Here is a 19,149-nt window from a genome sequence, read left to right on the forward strand (position 1 = left end):
GTTTTCCCATTGTTGGAATAATCTTTTAAAAAACATCATTTTTGCAGCTGTGTCATTTCAAATATTTTCGGATACACAAAAACCGACACACACACAGCTCGATTCAATTCCGATTGTGAATAATAGAAAAAAAAACGATTACATGAATTCACCTATTCAAATCGATTGCCAAAAATAATGGATTTGACTAAGCAAAGATCATATTAATCACTACTTAATTATTGGGTGCGCTGCATAAAATTGCCAACCGTTTGAACTCTTTTTTCTTCTATTCAATTATAATAGACTCAACTCAAAACGAATGAATCGAACGATTTTTTTGTTTTTGTTGTTCTTCGATTCGAATGAAAACATTTTTTGAGGCAATATCAATTTTTTTTTCTTAATTCTCATCATTCTAACGGTCTTTGGTGTTTTTCTTGTCGAAATCGATGTTTTTGTGATTTGTGAATTGACCAGAGCCATCATTTATGCCTAGCGGTTATTATGTAAAAAAAAACATCATAAAAAATCTGGTAATATTGGCGCGCACAACTGTCGAAATAGCATATCCGAAGAGAGATGTCACACATATATCTATCTATCTTGATTGAGAAACAAGAAAAATAACAAATCGAAGTGTTATTGAACTTTTGTGAAGTGTGGAATTTTCATTCACGGTGCGCGCACGCGGGGGGAAATCATTAAAAATCGAATCGCGACTGCCGAAGACACTGACGTTTCGCTGAACGAACGAGACGATTCGATTCTACGAACAAAACCCGGGAAAAAAGCCCATAAATTTGTAAATGAATGAATGGAATTGGCGAAGATTAGAGGTAGAAATTGAGTTATTCCAAACATATTGAACACATGTGTGTGCTTGTGCTTGTGTGTGATACGTTCTGTTTTCATTCGTCAACATGTAAATTTATTCCATTCAGAGCGTGTATTGTTCGCGCGTAAATGAATATTGCTCGATGGCTCTCAGTACAAATTGTATATATAGTTCAATATAGGGCCATGACAGCAGCATTCTATAGAAATGCTAAATCAATGGGGCCGATTTAAAGATAAATTCACTCATATATTATCTAGATCTCAATGAGAATCCATCCACATACACAAAGATACTGCTGCTGCTGGCGTTTTCTTTTGACAAAAAACGACACATAAATTAGATAATAGATCGATTCGGTTGACAATATTACAAAACTTTGTGACTCTGACTCAGGAGAAACACACCGTAAATTTTAGCACTGGCCAAAAATATAATGAAAAAGACAGATTAGTTTTTGGCTTGAATCGCTTTCAAACAGCGTGCATGAATTCGTTTTCTATTCAACAAACAGTTTCACTAAGTTTTCTGAATAAAATGCGAGAGGAAGACAGAAGATGCCCATGTCAGCGAAAGAGAGAAACATCTGCGAAAGAAGTATAAAGAAGAACCGATTCTATGGACGATGGACTGAGTCAATGCAACACATTACGGAGAGAAAAGATAAAGAAGCGTCAAAGAACCGATTTTTCAAAAGAAGAGATTCGATGCTTTTGTATATCGTATTCCAAATCCCTGTTCACGTGTGTGAGCTAATGGTCATTTTTATATTTATTGTAAAGTAAAACACAATTGCTTTCGTCGTCGTCGTCGTTGTCGTCTTCTTCTTTTTCTTGATTCTACAAAAAATGTACTTTGCATTGCTAAATGTGTAAGTGGCGTAATTTCCCATGCTGCTGCTGTGTCTCTTACAGCATTCGATGTTTTGTTTACAAAAAGAAAGGCCGAAGCGTTTTTTTCTTTCTCAAAACAAATTATGCAAATACAAAACTACAGATAAACAGAAAAAGAAAAAGCGGCATGTTGTTTTTTTTCGGAGATTTTACGTAGGCTGTACGGTTTATTTTTTGTTTTGTTTTGCCGTATTTTTACGGTATGTTCTGTTGTACGGTCGCAATTCCAAGTGCAAAGTTCATTTAACATATAATAACCAAACAAAGAATAATCGGTGGGTAGGTAAGGCCGAGGGTTCCCTACACACGCTTCTGATAAAATCAATGATGGTTACCATAGCGATTTGACAAATGGGGAAATGTCGTATTCTATCCCGGTCGTTATGATATTCGCATTCGCCATCCCGTTACACTCATACAAAACACACATGCACGCATAAGGCACTGGCACTGACACTGGCACTGTCACACACATACACACAGACAAACACCTACATCGATAACGGATACAGGATGCGGATACCTAAGCCGTTCTTGTCATGTGTTAAATGCTCATTATACATGAATTTGCCATGGCTTTGGCTTTGGCTTTGGCTTTGGCTTCACTTCCTATCGATGCTGTCTCTCTATCTCGATGTTTGTTTTGTTTGTAAAATACGTTTGTATATATTTACGGTGTGCGAAAGAACCCTCCTGGACAGCAGATATATAAATGCGTTGTCCTCCCCTCATTTTCCATAAATTGCAACGAGGGGAGCGCGCTTAACCGTCTTCATTTACGACCGAAAAACCATTGCACATAATACATCTTCTAAATTCTAACGACTTCTTTGTCGACGAGAACGACGCCGTCATCGTCGTCGTCGTCGTCTGTTCCTTCTCGTTAGAAACGGCTGATTGCAATTTAATATCCCTTGCGATCTACCCATATTCTACATATATTCTAAATCAGATTTGTTAGTTGAACGGAAAGTAAAAGGCTTTGAAAGTTATTTGCTCAATGATTCAATTTGTTTGAACGTTTCGTCGCTGCTTCTTCACTTTATTTGATTTATTTTGAAAAGTGAAATAGACCATTCAATCACATCTCTCACACTCATCGAAAAAAAACATCGCTCTTCGAATGCTGCGCACATAACAGATAATGAGCGAGCATCCATGTCAAGTGTAATTCAACAAAGAGAGACGCGTGTGTATTTACTTTCCAATTCTCAAGACAATTCTCTCTCTCCGTCTATCTTAAAGCGAGCGTTTGGTTAAATGTCCAGAGAAGGAAAAAAAAACACATCTAACTAACAAGAGAAGATGAAGAATTGATGATGGTCGGCACATCGCCTCAAGTAAGAAAACAAATAGCGTAACGACAACAACACACAAGAGACACGCTCGAAAAATAGTCGAGATTATTATTCAAGTGATCATACTTGAAATTTTCGGGTGAAATCATTTTTTCTTGAACACTTGCAGTGAAGGTGAACCATTCGATCGAATGAGCAACAACAACCAAAATTATCAAGGAAAACCTCGACCAAATCACTGAGAAAAAAAAAACATATTTGAACAAGACTGGAAAAAAGCCATTGAAATAGACGAAAATAAAAAATTATGCGAACAGAGAATTATTCAAATAGAGAAAGAAAAAACTACGAACAAAAACAAACGAAAAATGATTTCATTCGAATAAAAAGAAGTCTACTAAAGAATAAAATCGTTTTTCGAACAGGAGAAACCAGCCGAACGCAAACAAAACCGTGGAAAGCATGAAACCGATTTGACTGAAGAAATGAAATCAAGTGCAAAAAATATGATGGAAAATCATAAGATGTAACGAGAGAAAAAAATTTGCTCACTCGAGGTAAAGCGGTTAATTTTTCGCAGCAAAATTTTGCAGCTGCGTCAATAATAATTTCGAGAAAAGTAGGAACAAAAAAATTCTACTATTATCATTACGTAGTACTTTTTCCGGGCTATATTCTGCGGCGGTAAAGTGTTTTAGCTCTTTAACAGCTTCTGTACGAAACAAAAAAACACCAAATCGTCGCAACATCTAACACGGCAAAAATACTCAGCAAAAATGCTCGCAACACACCAACAGGGCAAACAAAAAAGAGAGAAAGAAACAAAACGAACGACGAGCTGAAAAGAATGCAACGCTTTCTTATGTTATTTAAAGAGAATGAGCATGCAAACTCGTTGCAGTGAAATACAAAAAAAAACAGGTTATTTAAATGAATATCAAACGGAAAACAATGTGAAATACTTTTGTTTTTCTCGCTCTCGGAACTCATCGTTCGCGAGTCCGCGCACGCTCGTGCATATAAATGTATGCAGTGATGTTTCACGCGAAGATGCTTCAGCAGTATCAAAATGAATTAAAAACGTATATATGGTCTACACTACAGTATCATAGTTCTGACTGAGTGAGAATTGCAATTGAAATCCATTTCCGTTTGGGGAATAACACAAACACTCATTCACTTGGCAATAAGCAATTAATTAATGGGTTCTAGATGATATTTGGTTGTTGTGCCTATTGCTACCGATGCAAATCGCCGGACCGTTCGCGAGAGAGAGCAAAAATGACCGCATTTCCATTGAAACGGACGCTTTCGGCGCGCACACAAGAGAGCGAGAGAGAGAGAGAGACATTCAGCAAACGAGAGGGACATAGTGAAAAAGAAAGACTGAGAGATCTATTTTTGCATTGCGACCAGAACATGGAACACATATCCATACACACGGAGGCCGAGGCTACTCTTTGTCATGATAATACACGTTTAAATCTCTTTTTTTCCAAACTTCCATCCGTTGCTGTCGCTCTTTCTCTTTCAATCGTCCAATCATTTTGAACATCGGCTGATTGTTCACTCAGTTCGATCAGTTGTGATTTGCAGTGTTCTTGTTAATTCGCAAACACGCTCGCTCTTTTCACTTCAATCTCTCTCTCGGTCTCGTAGCGAGTGTGTGAGATTGTCGCAAATGCGCGCGTATCGCAATCGCATGTTCTTTGTTCTCGTTGTATGTGCTTCAGTTTTGTGTATGTTGTATTTTTTTTCCTTCTTTCATTCGTTTGTCGCCTTTTGCCAATCTTTTATACTACACCACAAATTGTTCTCAATGTGAGATGCTGTTGTTCTAGAATCGCTTCGTGTTCGTTTTTTGCGCGCGCGCGCTCCTGTTTCCAATGTGTGTGTTTGCGCACTTCAACCATATTCGGCAGAGTGAGAGAGAGAAATGCGCTGCGCGCTGCTTATTAAGCACAGTGTATGTACTCTCAAGCTCATTCTTCTTTATGCTACTAAACCTGTTTTCAGCTCATCTATTTTTCTCCTATTGAGCATAGGAGAAACAAAAAACAAAAAAAGAAATCGCACACATAGAGTATATCGAGTTGTGTTCCGTTCTGTTCTTTTCATCGTGCACTCGATGCCATTTCAGAAATTCCAACGCGCTCGATTCTCTTGGTTGTATTTAGCACCGTTCTGAGCATTATTAAAAGAATTTTCACTGATCTTCGTCTTCGTTTTTTTTGCCCTTAGAAACGGTTGTCAGTGGATATGTGTTGTTTTATTTTCCATTCGTTTTGGTGTTGTTAGGCTGCATGAAGACAAACATACAATGCATGTCGTGGCATTCTTCATCAGCTTCTTCTCTTCTGCTGACCGATTCGAAGCACCATTAAATCAAAACTGCACACATACACACTTTCCATAGAGATGAGAAATTATTTTTCGCTGAGATGTTCTCAACGTCAATGTTGCTTACCCAATGCGCGCGTACATCACAAAAAAAAACAACAACAACAACAGTAACAGTAACAAAAATCTGGTGGTTTTTTGTCGACGAAAGAAAAATGGTCGGTCGGTGTTTTTTTTTCACGGATAGCAAAAATAAAATGCTTTCAGTTTAGAGCGTTTTGAAACAAACGGATTTATGTGCAACGCAACAAAGAAAAATCCTCAGAAAAGCGGAAAAGAAAGAGCTGATTATATTGATTGCACGAAAACAAAATAATGGGTGGGCTGTGTGTGGTTAGGCCATGCTATTCATTTCTTGGTACTGATCTAAACCGAATGATGAATGCCCAAGATGTCTTTTGCACCAACTTCTCTCTCTCTCTCTCTCTCTCACTCGGTGTGTGCTTTTTATTATGTTCGCATATTGAAGTGCAGTGCTGTATTAAATTTCTTGCGGAATGAAAATTGATTTGACTGTTCTGTCTCACTCGTTCGCTTGCCTTTCGTCAGGATAATCTTGATTTCATCAACGGGCCGCAGCTACCACAACAATAATAGTAATAATAAAAAATAATACCGAAATGGAACAGCGGAACAAGCGTAAAACCGCTAGAATCCAATGTAACTGGACAAAATGAAATCCGGAAACTATAATTATGAGCACTCGGGCTCACTCACATACACATCCAAAGAACGAATTTCATGTGCGCCCAACATCATCATCACCCAATTCGATAGCCATGTTTTGCAATAGCAAGATAAAGAGCGAACGAACAAAAAAGATCCGGATAAACAATCGGCTCTCATTCATAACATCTTGTTTTCGTTCAATTCAGAACATTTCCGTCATTGGGCTTCGGTCTCAATGAGTTGTTGAGTTCTGTTTTTTATATGTGTTATAGCCGATAATGGCATAGTGTTTCCACTGAATGGTTATACCTCGGTTTTAACCGTATCACTGAGCCAGCGCAGAGCAGAACACAAGTGCAAAAACACGCACCGAACGAGCGAGGGCAAAGCAAAAAAAAAAAGAAATCAAAAATTATTAGCAATAACAAGAACGTAATCATCGTGAATTATTATGATACTGCACATGCGTGATACGACGACATTGATGGTAAAATAAAATATAATCGACAAAAAGTGGGTATCCCATCTTTCTATCTCTCTCTCTCTCTCATCCATCATCATCTCATTCACAATTCGTATCTGGCTTGTGCGCAATGAACAGCATTTGGATTTTTCTCAAATGAACACTCAGAAGAGTGTCCCAAAAGAGACTTTTTCGAATGAACCTTTCATAAATTTAACTGTGTTCTAGTGAGAAATATAGCAATATTTTATGTTCAAATTGTTGCTTTTACTTTGGTCTTTATTTTTGGGAAGAAGAAAAGAACGAAAAAAAAAAATATTTCAATAAATATTGGGTCTCTTGTAAGAGACTCTCTCAAGTGCTCATTTGAGAAGAGTGTAAATGTTGTTCCCTGCTTGTGCGTGATTGTGGAGCGATGTATAAATATTTGTGTTAGGCTTAAATAGATTAACAACGTTCAATTACGTTCGACTGTTCAAAGACACCATCATTGATATGTATTGCAAATAGACACAGCATATAGTCCTAGTTCCGATTGGACGATCGATATATGTTCGCTTATGGTAAAATCAACCATATTTGACTATCCATTTCAGTTTGTGTTGCATTATCTTCGGTCGTATTGTGTAGGTCAGTCCCATTGGAATAGAGAGTGTCAACGACCAGAAGCCAATGCTGAGTCTCTTTGTTTTTCGATTGCATGCGTTTGTTGATTCGTTCGTGTGTGTTTTTTTTTCATGTTCAACTGTCGCTCATTGTCTAATCAAGTCAAACATGGTGATTTTCTCTCCATCGACCAAATCGTACATAGACATGCGACACACAAAACGGCTCCCCTCTGTCCACCCGACATCCAAGCGATTCTACTCGATATGATATGTACGGCTGCTGCTGCTGTTGTTGTTGTGGTTTTTTCTTCATCTAAAACAGGTCAAATTGCCAAGCCAATTAATTATGCGGATGCTTCGATGATCGTTGTCACAATATTACGAACGACAATGTTTTCACCGAAACGTGTTTTCATGGGTTTGTTTGTGTGTCTGTGCGTACTATATTGGTTTACGTGCGCATCTTTTGCACAAAAACAACGAAAAGAAATATTCACATGAAAACGTGTTTCTGTTTCTGTTTCGTTTCGCTTCGGCCAAGTGGAGAAACGTAAACAAACAGTAGCTTCAAACCTTTGGCCCGAAACTTTTTTTCCATATCGATAATGTCTCTCCGTTGGATATATCTGGGAACTGCTCAGCAGGCGAATTCAGATCGATAAAAACATTAAAACGGTGAGATCCGAGCCGGAAAATTTCCCAAACCAAAATGACACATTCTTTTATGCTGAGGATGCTCTCGAAGAATAGACGGGAAGAAAAAAAGAAGAAACACAAACTCAATCATTATGCAGATTGCACCGAAGAGAACTATTGTTGTTATTGCTATTACAACAACAAGACATTTATTATGACAACGGTAATCTGAAGAAATACAAGCAAGCAGAAATGCATTTTGTACCATGTGCTGTTTAGCAAAATTCCTTTCCAGATGTTCTCAGCATACACGCACTTGTATAAACATGTTCTTGTTTTCCATTGCTGTGTGGATTCTTTTAGTTCTATGTCCGTGTGTGTATGTGCTTGTGCTTGCTCGGTTGTGTTTTTCGCTCTCTTTTTTTACCAACAGAGCGACAGAGCGGCAAGTTAATCATTTAGTTTATGGGCTTTCTGTTCTTGTTTTCCTTTATTCCGTTCATTTGCCATTTTTGTGTATCTTTTCTTATCTATTTGGTTTTTTTTTTAATTTCTGGTGCAAGAAATGCGAGCGAACGAACAAGCGTGTGTCTTTTCGTCGTAGTCGTTGTTCGGGGCCAAATTCACCTTTATGAATATCGCATGAAAATTCCAATTGTATTGTGATTCTTTCGAATTCATTAGGCAGTTTTACGGCAATATGATTCGGTGCGAATACACAAAATGAGCCATAAAATTACATGCAAATGCACCCATTTGTGTGGCAGTAAGAGTGCATTACAGAGCTGTTTTGTAATATTGGACCAAACCGATGTGCAGCGGAGAGAAAAATAAAAAGAGCATCACCGAATGCTCAGAACGAAAGAAATGCACAGATTTGAGTATGAGAAATAGACGGAGATAGAAAGAGAAGGGAGGATAGAAAGAGGAAAAGAAAGAGAACTAGATAAGAAGATGCGACGAAGATGATGCCCAACATTAATGCATTTATATTCATTTTGAAACACTTGCATTTTTTATAATGCATACTAAAATATTAATTTAACCAACGTCTCTCTCTTTCTCTCTCTGTCTTTTATTGCAGATTTTCCATGGAAATGCATGAATTTCGACTATGAATAGCTCATCATGTGAAAGGTATGTTTAATATCCAAAGAGAAAAAGTAACAACAACAACAACAACTCACATTCGCTCAATGAATGATCTCCACTGATGCAATCCTTGTGTAATGTGCATATTTACGATAACGTGGGCATTGTGTGTGCGCACACACACTATTCGTTGTGTGTGATTTTGCAATTAAAGGCCCCGGTAATAAAACGGTGTATATGCTCCATTACACACGATTTTAGACGTATAGTTTTGTTGTTGTTGTTATTTTTATTGATATCGGAGAGTAAATTTTCGCGAATGGCAAAATTACTCTCTGCCTCTGTCGCTCCCGATAAACGTCCATGTTCAACTCAGAGCAGCAATTTCTATCGGGATACCAGATCGCTTAATAGTACCTGACCAATTTTCATTGATTTCGTGAAATATTTCGCATTTTTACCGTAAGCCACATTTAATCCCCCATAAAATGTGATGAAACAAAAACATGCTCTTTTTTTATCCTTCTCTCTCTCTCTCTTTCTCTCTCTCTCTCTCCTTTTTGTCCAATTTTGCCAGCACAACTCGAACAAAACGTCGAACTATAATCTAGTTTTCAAAAGCATCGGCGACAAATTGAATTTGAAAATAAAAGGTGGAAATTGTAGCAAAAAAGATTGTATGCCGAAAAAGGGCCAAAAAATAAGGTAAAATTCGTTGAAGGTAGAAAAAATGATTGAAAACAAGGCAAAAAGGCACAAATTGAAAGAAAACACACGAAAATCGAAGTGAAACAGATTCCAAACATAAAAACTGCCACAAATAAAGTAGCGGGTAGCGATGGGTTTAGCAAAAAAACGTTTCAGTCCAAGAAAAAATGTTATATGTCCGTAGCTAATAAAGTTGTTGAGCAAAATGTTCTTTGGGCAAAATTCGATATCACCGAGAAACAATGAAAACGGTTAAATATTGAAATGAAAGAAAGAAAGAAAAAAAAACACGCTACAATCCAATTTTGAACGTTATTTATCCGATACTATGGTTGAAAGTAAACCTGGGTGAGATATGTACATGTTTTCTGAAATGCGTTTGGAACTGTTTTTGGCTGGTTCAAAGTGGGAACTCTCTTTTTCTCTCTCTGTCGCTTTTAGAATCCAAATATCTTGCCTATATACCCAATTGAGGCATGTGTGTGTGTGTGTGTGTGTGTGTTTGTATGAAGTCACCCGAGCGGTTTTTGCGATGTAATTCACCAACTCGATAGGCCTTGAGCAGAACCACTTTATGTTAGCACATTTTATGTTTGAATGCTTTATTATCTCTCTCTCTCTCTCCCTCTCTGTCGTTCTCTCTAATGCCATGCAATTTTAATACACATCGACAATTTTCAATAGAACGAAACTATTTTGTATTTCTGTTTAATACATAGTTTTGTCACTTTGAATCGATTGTCCTTTTGCATTTGGGATTAGCTCATTAAAATTGAATGTCTCATTAAAAATTATGGGCACTCTCGGTTTTGGAATAGTTGAGAGATAATTAATGAATTTTCTAACCATCCCACACAGAATCGACAGCAGCAGCAGCATCGGCTGCGGCCGCTGTGCAATCTAACAAAATCTCTCCAATATCAAGACTCGTTCATTACGTTGAACTCTTCGTGTTTTCCGCTCATTCCATGGAAACCATGGGCCGTCGTGATATGGCGTCAGCAATGGTCACTCATGGCGACGGCGGCGGCGGCGGCGGCGACGACAGTAATGGTCACTCATGGTGACGCCGCATACCTTCCAGCGAAAATACACACCATTTCTCGCATTTCACAAAATATTGGCAGTCTGAACCAAATTCCTGAAAGAATCCAACCGCGTAATTCTTGATCTCTTTTTTCTCTCTTTTCTCCATTTCTTCAGATAAATTACGCCATATTTTCCAAGTCATTATAATCAAACATATTTCCACTAACACTTCTTCTATTACGTTTTGTGTCTCTTTTTTATGCAATTTTTTTCGATTTTTCATTTCAATTCTTCTCCATTTTCCAATCATTTGTTTTTGCTTCTATTCCATCGAATCTCGACCGTATGATTTCATCGTGAAAAATTGAACGAACGAATGAACAAAAAAAGTGGGGAATAGGTGTGAGGGAATTTATTTAGCTGTAATCATAGTGATTGAACTTCACAATTTCAATGATTGGAAGTTCCCAGATTTTTTTTCGCAATCACACACACGTTTTAAGCCAATGGCATTCAATCAAATGATGCAAGAAATGAAATAAATCGCCGTATGCCTTCGTTGGTTTTTTATCTGTATCGTGGTGAGGTCTCCTGAAGAGAGTGATTTGAATTCTCTTCTGCTTTGGTAATAAATTGCAAATTTGATTGGATGAATAATGAAAAAAAAGAAAACAGAACACGAAAGGGAAAAAATGCAAGCAAACGAAAAGAAAAAAGAAAACAAACAATGCACGTAATTCGCATGAAATTCGTCGAGTCAATCGATATTTTAGTCAGCAAGATATCAGTCAGCGTGCACAAAATGCAGATATTCAGAGAGAGAAAAAAAAGCATGATCAGTACAACATGAGAGAAAGACGGTGTTTACACAGAGCGCAACGCGCTCAGAAACAGCGATTAAAACCAAAACCAAGATATTCAGTTGCTCCTCTCTCTCACACACACTCTCTATCTTCGAAGAGAGAATATGATCCACGCGCACCGCAATTTTTGTGTGTGGCATTCCGAATTTGCTTTATCTGGTTGCATTGAGCGAAATGGTTTGGTTTTTTTCGTTCGTTCGTTTATTTATTCGTATGCAATAATCCTATATATTCCGCCTGGTTGTCTATCCCGCGCGCTTGATCGTTTTTAACGCAACAGAGAGACAATATATATACAATATTGAGCGAGCGAGCATTGGTGTGTTCTGTGAACGAACAAACAAAAAATGCACTTTACTATTTTTATACCAATTCGAGTGGTGAATATATTGGTTTTCGAGCCATAGCAGCAACAGCAGCAACACCAGCATCAGCCTCGGCCTCTGTGTCTGGCTGCCTTGCCTTGCCTTGCCGCTTGTTTGTTTCTCTCTATCGAATGGAAATGGTGCGCATTTAAAAATGCCATGAGCGTAATAAATTTTCTTCACGAATCTCCGCGCAAATGTATCCTTAAGCGAAAAAACATGAATCGAGCGGCGGCCTCGCGAAAATCCACTCTCTCTCTCTCTCTCTCTCTCTCTCTCTCTCTCTCTCTCTCTCTCTCTCTCTCTCTCGCGCGCGTTTTGTTTCGTTTTGTCTCTTTTTATTTCTCCTCTTCTCTATCCGTTGTTGTTGTTTTACAGCAAAATCGGTTTTAATGGTGTGTTTGCAAATGCGTACACGCTCATTAAATTGTAACCTGAACATTGCGGCGATGCATAAATGAAAAGTATGTGTTGGAGTACATAATTTTTCGTACAATCGTACTTGTGACTCTTTTTTTTGCTCTGTTCGTTCAAATCAAAAATACAACGTCAAGAAACCAACGGTAGAAAATAAAAACCTACTCATAATGTGGTTGATACATTTAAAGTGAGCGAAAAAAAAACAGACACTGCAACAGCAAAAGCACAGCACAGAACGCAGCAGCCACAGACGAAATCCGATTTCAATGTATATGCGAACTGCAGCTTGCGTTGACTGGCAAACACAAGTGCTGAAACACACGGTGAAAATTGTGTGCACATTTATAATTATTATATAATAATGATTTCTGGTGAACCGATTTTGAACGAAAAGCGAAACGCCGCCACCACTGCCGTTGTTGCCGCCGTTGCAGACGTTAGAAATGTGAGAAGGAAAGAGTGTTTGCACACCAAAATCTGTTTTTCTGTTCACTTCTTCTTGTACATGCCAAATCGCGCGACACAGACGTGCTTACTTGTGCGAACTGAACAATGCACGAGACTGAGAAGTGCAGCGGTATCTACATCTAGTATGTTTGTTGAGACTGTAGTTTTTTTTCTTCTTTCGTTACTTCCTTGCTTGCTGTTGTTTAATCCATAAAAGCGAATCAAATTGTGTGTAGTCTGAGTAGATGTGTTTTTCTTTCATTCTTCTCGCGTACGAGTTGACACCTCAGGCCAAATGAGAAAGATGGCAGCGGCAAATGAGATCATATGCAATTTTTAAAAACAGATCTGGAGAGTTGATTTTTCTCCATCAAGTCATCAGAGGAAGAAAAAAAGAACACACACACACACCGCGCCGTGGAAAAAATGATCCGACCAGACTATGACTAAATATGTCGTTCATTAATTTAAAATTTGCAATGCTCGTCATGGAACAATATGTCCTAAACGAATTGAAAACGATCGAATGTATAAACGGAAACTGAACCGAATGGGAAGCGTGTGCGTGTGTGTGTGTGTGTGTTTTCGCGCGAATGTATAAGCACAAAAAAAAAACTCTACTCATAATCCACACGAATGTTTGATTCAATTTTTCTTTTTCATTCATTTTTTTGTGAGTATTTTTTTCGCTGAATTTTTTGCCGTCGCACACATTATTGGATTATATATTCTGCTGATTTTCGCTTGGAATCTTTTTTCTCCTTTTAATACGGCTTTTGATTCATAATATGAATTTCATATTTCTGTTTGTTTTCAATGTTTGGTTGACGCATTTGTTATTCGAGCGCTTTTGAATCACATTCGCCACGCATAAATCGAAGATTATAAAAATAATTGAAATCAATTGAGTGCCGCGTACTGAATGTACGCGACAGACTCATTTCGATTGGGTCGTTCATTTTTAACAAGAAACGGAAACAGCAAAGTTACTACGCAGTACGCTGATCAAAATTGGTTGCTGGCTTGTGAGCCGTGAGGCAAACGAAATCATCGGTTCGAATTGTGTGGAAATTGGTGAGCGGCGGCGGCGACGGTGAATTTTCGTATGATGCTCGCTCGGGGCACACATCATTCTCTCTGCTCGGTGTATATATGTGTGTACACTCTCTCAAACGGTCAAAAGCATTGAAATCTAATGTGATACCAATCGTGCCAAAGTGCCTTCCAAACATCCATTTAGATTTTAACAACGAATACTCAGTCACCGTCTCATTTGGTTGTGCTCTCGGGCACTTGGCTCTTGATGGAAATAAAGCAATTTATGCCACAATGCACAACTGCACATGAACGCACACATACTCATCGTAATATGCCCTCATCGAATTCATGCTCACACTGTGTATGTTGTCAACACGCGATTGCACCGAAACAACGGGAACAGCCGAAATACACAAACTTCCAAATCTCTCGTGTGTGTTTGTACGTGTTTGCATGATTTCGAACCACATGAATCTAGTGTCTCGCAGCACAATTTGACTTTTATTAATAGAGTCTCTCTCTATCTGTGGCGCGAGCACTTAAAGATGCTCATTTAATGATATTAATATGCGATGCAGTCTAAAATCAATTTCATTGTAATTTCATGTGATGCTAAATTCGTCTTTAGCCAAAATGGATCGTGAATACCGGCATCACTCGCCATGAATATGAAGCAGTAAATGATGCCGCGCGATGAGAATCAGAGAGAGAGAGCGAGAGAGAGAGAGCGAGAGAGGGAGAGAGAATACGGGAAAAATAGAGAATTGGCACCGACACAAAAATTAACATGATGATGAGCATACAAAAAGCATGCAATCGCGCATTTCACTCAATTAGCGCTATATTTTCCATTAACAATCCCATAGAACATATATATCATTTACATTTACATTGAGCATAGATGTTGACTTTCTTTTGTCGGCTTCTCTTTCGCTGCTAGCACGAGCGCGCTCGCACCGTAGTGTTCTGATTAGCTTTCGGAAAATGCCCAATCAATGTCATTTTCAATGTATAACCAACCAATTTAGGTTCATTGCACTTCCCACTAACAAACGATATATCCACACACAATGTTTATGTCATTTACCCAGAGACAATTATCGCACTCTCCCATTCCCTCGTCAGTAATGTTTGCTTCGATCTCTCCATCACATACATATGGAAACATTTTCAGAATATTTCAAAGAACGAATTATTGATTTCGAAAAACAAAGAAAATGTACGAATATTCAATTCGGTTTTCTGTGGGCCACAAGCACTTACATCATAATTATCGTTTATTGGTAAAAACTCAGTTTTCGAACATAACGATGGCGTTGTATTTTTTTTCGCTCTCTTCGGTGCACTCACTGTGTGGAGGCCGATTCTATTGAAACGATACATATTCTGAGCGCACAGTTTTCTTGTTATTTCCATATTGGTCGAATTGGCAAGCAAAAAATAACAACACGACTTCGAAATCTGGCGTAGATTAACTGCACAAATCCAGTTGCAATATGATGAACTCACTCGCTTACAGAACAAGTTCAGAAGAGAAAAAAAAATCGGAACGAAATCATAAAAAACAACACATTGAAATTATGAATAAGCGCAATGAAAAAAAAAGAATGAGAACAAAATTTGGATGTAAAATAAAAACGACGATTGCGACAGTTCAGACGGCTTTTAGGGTCAATATTTTTTTCTGTCTCTCATTGGATGTTTGCATATCAATTTCAATTTATCGAATTATAAATGAATTTTTGGCGTAAAATGATTAAAATGCACTTAGTTAAAGGAATTAAAAAGTATTAAACGAATTGAAATGTATTTAAAAAAAATGATTGAAAAAAATGAGTTTAAAACGGTTCCATATTATGGAACAATCCATAATGGTACATTAAAAGGCTTTGGGTTTTCATCTCGGTTTCAAGTCATTTTTCAAAATTAATCGCATCAGCCTGCAAAGACACTTGGACATCTTAATTCAGAGTTTTTGTTGATTGCACGCGCGGCACACAGTTCCGTTCGATCATCTCATTCAAATGAAGATGCACTGCTAATGCCGTTCTCAGGCTTAATGACTGCAGCATTCACATACACACAGCAGATGTTTGTCGATAATCATTCATAGTTTATAGTCAAATGCCCCCATTACATTTTTCTTCAGACGAAACAAAAAACAAGAAGAGTTATTCGAACGGTGGAGTTAATTAATCTTTTTTAGCTGCATTCAATATTTATTGAGAACAGGCAAGTCTTATCTCTAGCATATGTATTCGGCAGTCTTTTTCCCATTAAATCTTAAGACTTCTTTCTTTAGAAGAAAGAATACATTCTTGAGATTTTCAACCAATTTTCATCGGGATAAATTTCAAGAAGGAAGAAAATGGGAATTTTTCCTCTCTGGGCTTGCAACAATATTGGAACAATATGAAATTTTCAAGGAGAAAAAAATGTTCAAGTCTCCATAAAAGTCACTATAAAAATACGTGGGAATGAAAATTATAGCTTAAAAATTTCAGCCTGAAATTGAGGAAGAAATGCATTGAAAAACTCTTCTGAAATTTAAAACCTAATTTAAATTGCTATGAAAAACACCCAAATATGAAAAAGAGCACTTCGATTTGGGAATAGGCATTTGAACTGCCGAAAAAACCTATCAAACTAAAACAAAAGTGTTTTGGCTCTTGAAAAATTCCCCAAAATTTATGCCTTCCAAATATAGTAATTTGGCTGAATGCCATGTAGATTTTAAGCTAATTGGGGAAATTCCTTTCTCCATCTCAAGCATCAATTATCGGCTAGAAAAATTCGGTGTTTAACAACATAAAATACACGCAGTATCGAATGCTCACGCATTCGATTGCTCTTTCATGCATTTCGGTGCTAATTCGGTTGTTAAAACATGGAAATAATTTGATCGATGTCGATACATAATTGTGCGTGTGTGTGTGTGTTTTTTTTTCTCAGTTGGTCCGAAAGTCTTTTGAGTCAATTCTTTTAAAACTATTTTTACATTCACTTTTAAGAGGAGAGGCGGTGAGAAATCGCGGGAACGAATTGACTTCTTGAAGGAAAAGAGAAAAAGAAGAAGAAGAAGTAAAAAAAACACGTACGTAAAAATTGCGCTTGACGCGATTGACGTTGGGAATCGAGAGTATCTGCGGGCGAAGAAAATAAACCGAGCTCATGGGTCGCATTCCCTTTTGCTACTACACACACATACCGTCAACGTCCGTCGTCGTCGTCGTCATGCATATTTAGATGAGTGAGCAATGAGATTCTTACAAGATCACTTTACATTTTAAAATAGCTGATGGAAAGCATTCTTTGTACCAAGAATATGAGGAAGAGAGATGTAGACGGTAGATTCGATTCTGAGGCAAACAACGACGATGACGACCGCGACGACGCTGCATATAAATTATTGTAACGCAATTGTTGTATGAACCATAATTAAGTGAAACAGAAAAGAGAAGCAAGAGAAGAGAAAAAAAAACTGAATAAAAAGAGCAAAGTATGTACATAACCGTGAAATGGTTTAGCTTCTCCTTGTGAATGCAGCAGCTACGGTGATGACGACTACGACGGCGGCGGTGGTGGCCGTAAACCGGCGAACCCAAAATAAAAGCAAAAGCGAGAACTGCAACAAATCAAAATGGGCAACATGAAACTGTTTCGGTTGCGCTGCAATTTAATAATTGCATGATTTGCTAAAAAAAAAATTCTGCTGCTGTTGATGCCGCTGCTCTCGTTCAAGCCACAAAACGTAATGTTCATTGTTCTGCATTTTAAAGTCGCGTAGTTGCAGGTTTTCCAGACATGCAATTCGTTTCGGCAGTGACAACTGTTGCAATAGTAATAGTACAAATTACATTGTTGCTAGTGTGTTCTCTCTCTCTCTCTCGCTCTCTCACTCCCATTGTGTTCGAGTGTGTTCACTGTTCAGCGTCCCGCGTTTTACCGTTAGTCGCGCGGCGGCGGTGGCCGTTGCATTTTGACCACATATTGTGCTAATTGCATTGTGCACAGGATTTTCTCATTTAAGTCGATTAATTATAAAAATGAGCTTCTTAAATCATTTTAGAAGTGTTCTTCCTTGTTCGCTGCAGCCGAAATACCGCTGCTGCCATCGTTATAGTCATTGTCAATGTTTCTCACCAGCTCCACTCGTCCATATTAATTTTGTCTAGCTGTTTGTGTGTGTGCGTAAGCGGGCAATTTTTAAGCCCGTGGTAGCTGGATTTGAACAGTCAAAATGAGGGTCATCACCAAGAGAAGCACTCGGAAACTGCAACAAGTTCATCGAGTCAAATTATTTTTGAATCTCATTAAAATAAATAAATCAGCATATAAAAACCCGAGAGAGAAAGAGCAGCTACCACAACATCAACAATGGCATTCTTCCTACTCATGTTTATTTAAAAGTGCATTGTTTTTGTGCGACTGAAATTGTTTGACAAATTTTAAAGTGCTGTGTGTGTATGTACGTTTTTCGCTTTGTCATGTCGTCGCCGACGACGTCCACAATGCTACACACAATTTGAAATGCATCGATTGAATTACGCATGATCCACAATTAAAATCTCGAAATACACGACGCGGCGCTTGTTACAAACAACTAGCTGATTTGACTGTGATAAAAAAATAAACGTTTTTGAGAACGAGACATAGCTCTTGATTGCTCGTTTGTTGTTGTCTCTAAACAAGTTGAAACACACACACACACACACACACACACACACTCAGAGACTTTTGGTATTTGTTATAATTGTCGTTGCAATTTCATATGGGAATAAACGAGCCGTGGGATTCATTCGTTCATGGTATTTTTGAGCTCAAACAGTGCCCCAAAATGCTGCACATTTATTTTTACGTAACGAAAGAAAGAAAAAAACAAAAACAAAACAGCTTTTGACGAAATAGAAAATAGCAGGACTGGAACTAGGAGCCAACTCTCATAAATATTCAAAAAGAATCAAGTCGAAAAATGAAACAACAACAATAACAACATCACCAACCGCCCAACAACGTTTCGACCATTGCCGTTCGATATGCATACGACGATGCATCGGGGCGAGAGTAATTAATTGGTTTGCATCTCTGAATTGACAATTAACATTCGTAAAGCTTGAGGTGTGTTTACATTCGATCTCGAACTATGACTTTCTTTTCCTGGTGCCTTATTTCACTTTTCATTTCGTGAGATGCACCTTACATCTCTCGTTTAGGCCGCAGTTTGTGTTTTCGAGACTAATTATTTGTGCGCCGGCTTTTGATGTCGTTCCGAAAACAAACAAGAAATACAATACATGCAGTTCGACGTTTAGGAAGCTCTCTGTCATTATTGTCGTGTGCTTATTTCCTCACTCTCTACCTCTACCAATTGCAGTTTACTTGTTCTCGCTCTTTCTTCATTTC

At 38.0% G+C, this 19,149-nt stretch overlaps 1 protein-coding gene across 42 annotated transcripts in view; it reads left to right on the forward strand.

Annotated features, from left to right (window-relative positions):
* LOC129575241 (SH3 and multiple ankyrin repeat domains protein 2) overlaps positions 1 to 19,149 on the forward strand; it is a 76,929-nt gene that overhangs the window by 17,158 nt on the left and 40,622 nt on the right. For 29 of the 42 annotated variants that reach the window (XM_055458363.1, XM_055458356.1, XM_055458372.1 and 26 more), the window contains exon 3: positions 8,869 to 8,921. The exons of the other annotated variants lie outside the window; for them this stretch is intronic. The gene's annotated coding sequence lies outside the window, so the exon portion shown is untranslated. The remainder of the gene's footprint in view (positions 1 to 8,868; positions 8,922 to 19,149) is intronic. 42 annotated transcript variants of the gene reach the window in all.

The sequence above is a fragment of the Sitodiplosis mosellana genome, unplaced genomic scaffold (genome assembly GCF_009176505.1).
Source record: "Sitodiplosis mosellana isolate CC-2019 unplaced genomic scaffold, AAFC_SMos_1.0 Smas_scaffold_6166, whole genome shotgun sequence".
NCBI classification, from domain to species: domain Eukaryota; kingdom Metazoa; phylum Arthropoda; class Insecta; order Diptera; family Cecidomyiidae; genus Sitodiplosis; species Sitodiplosis mosellana.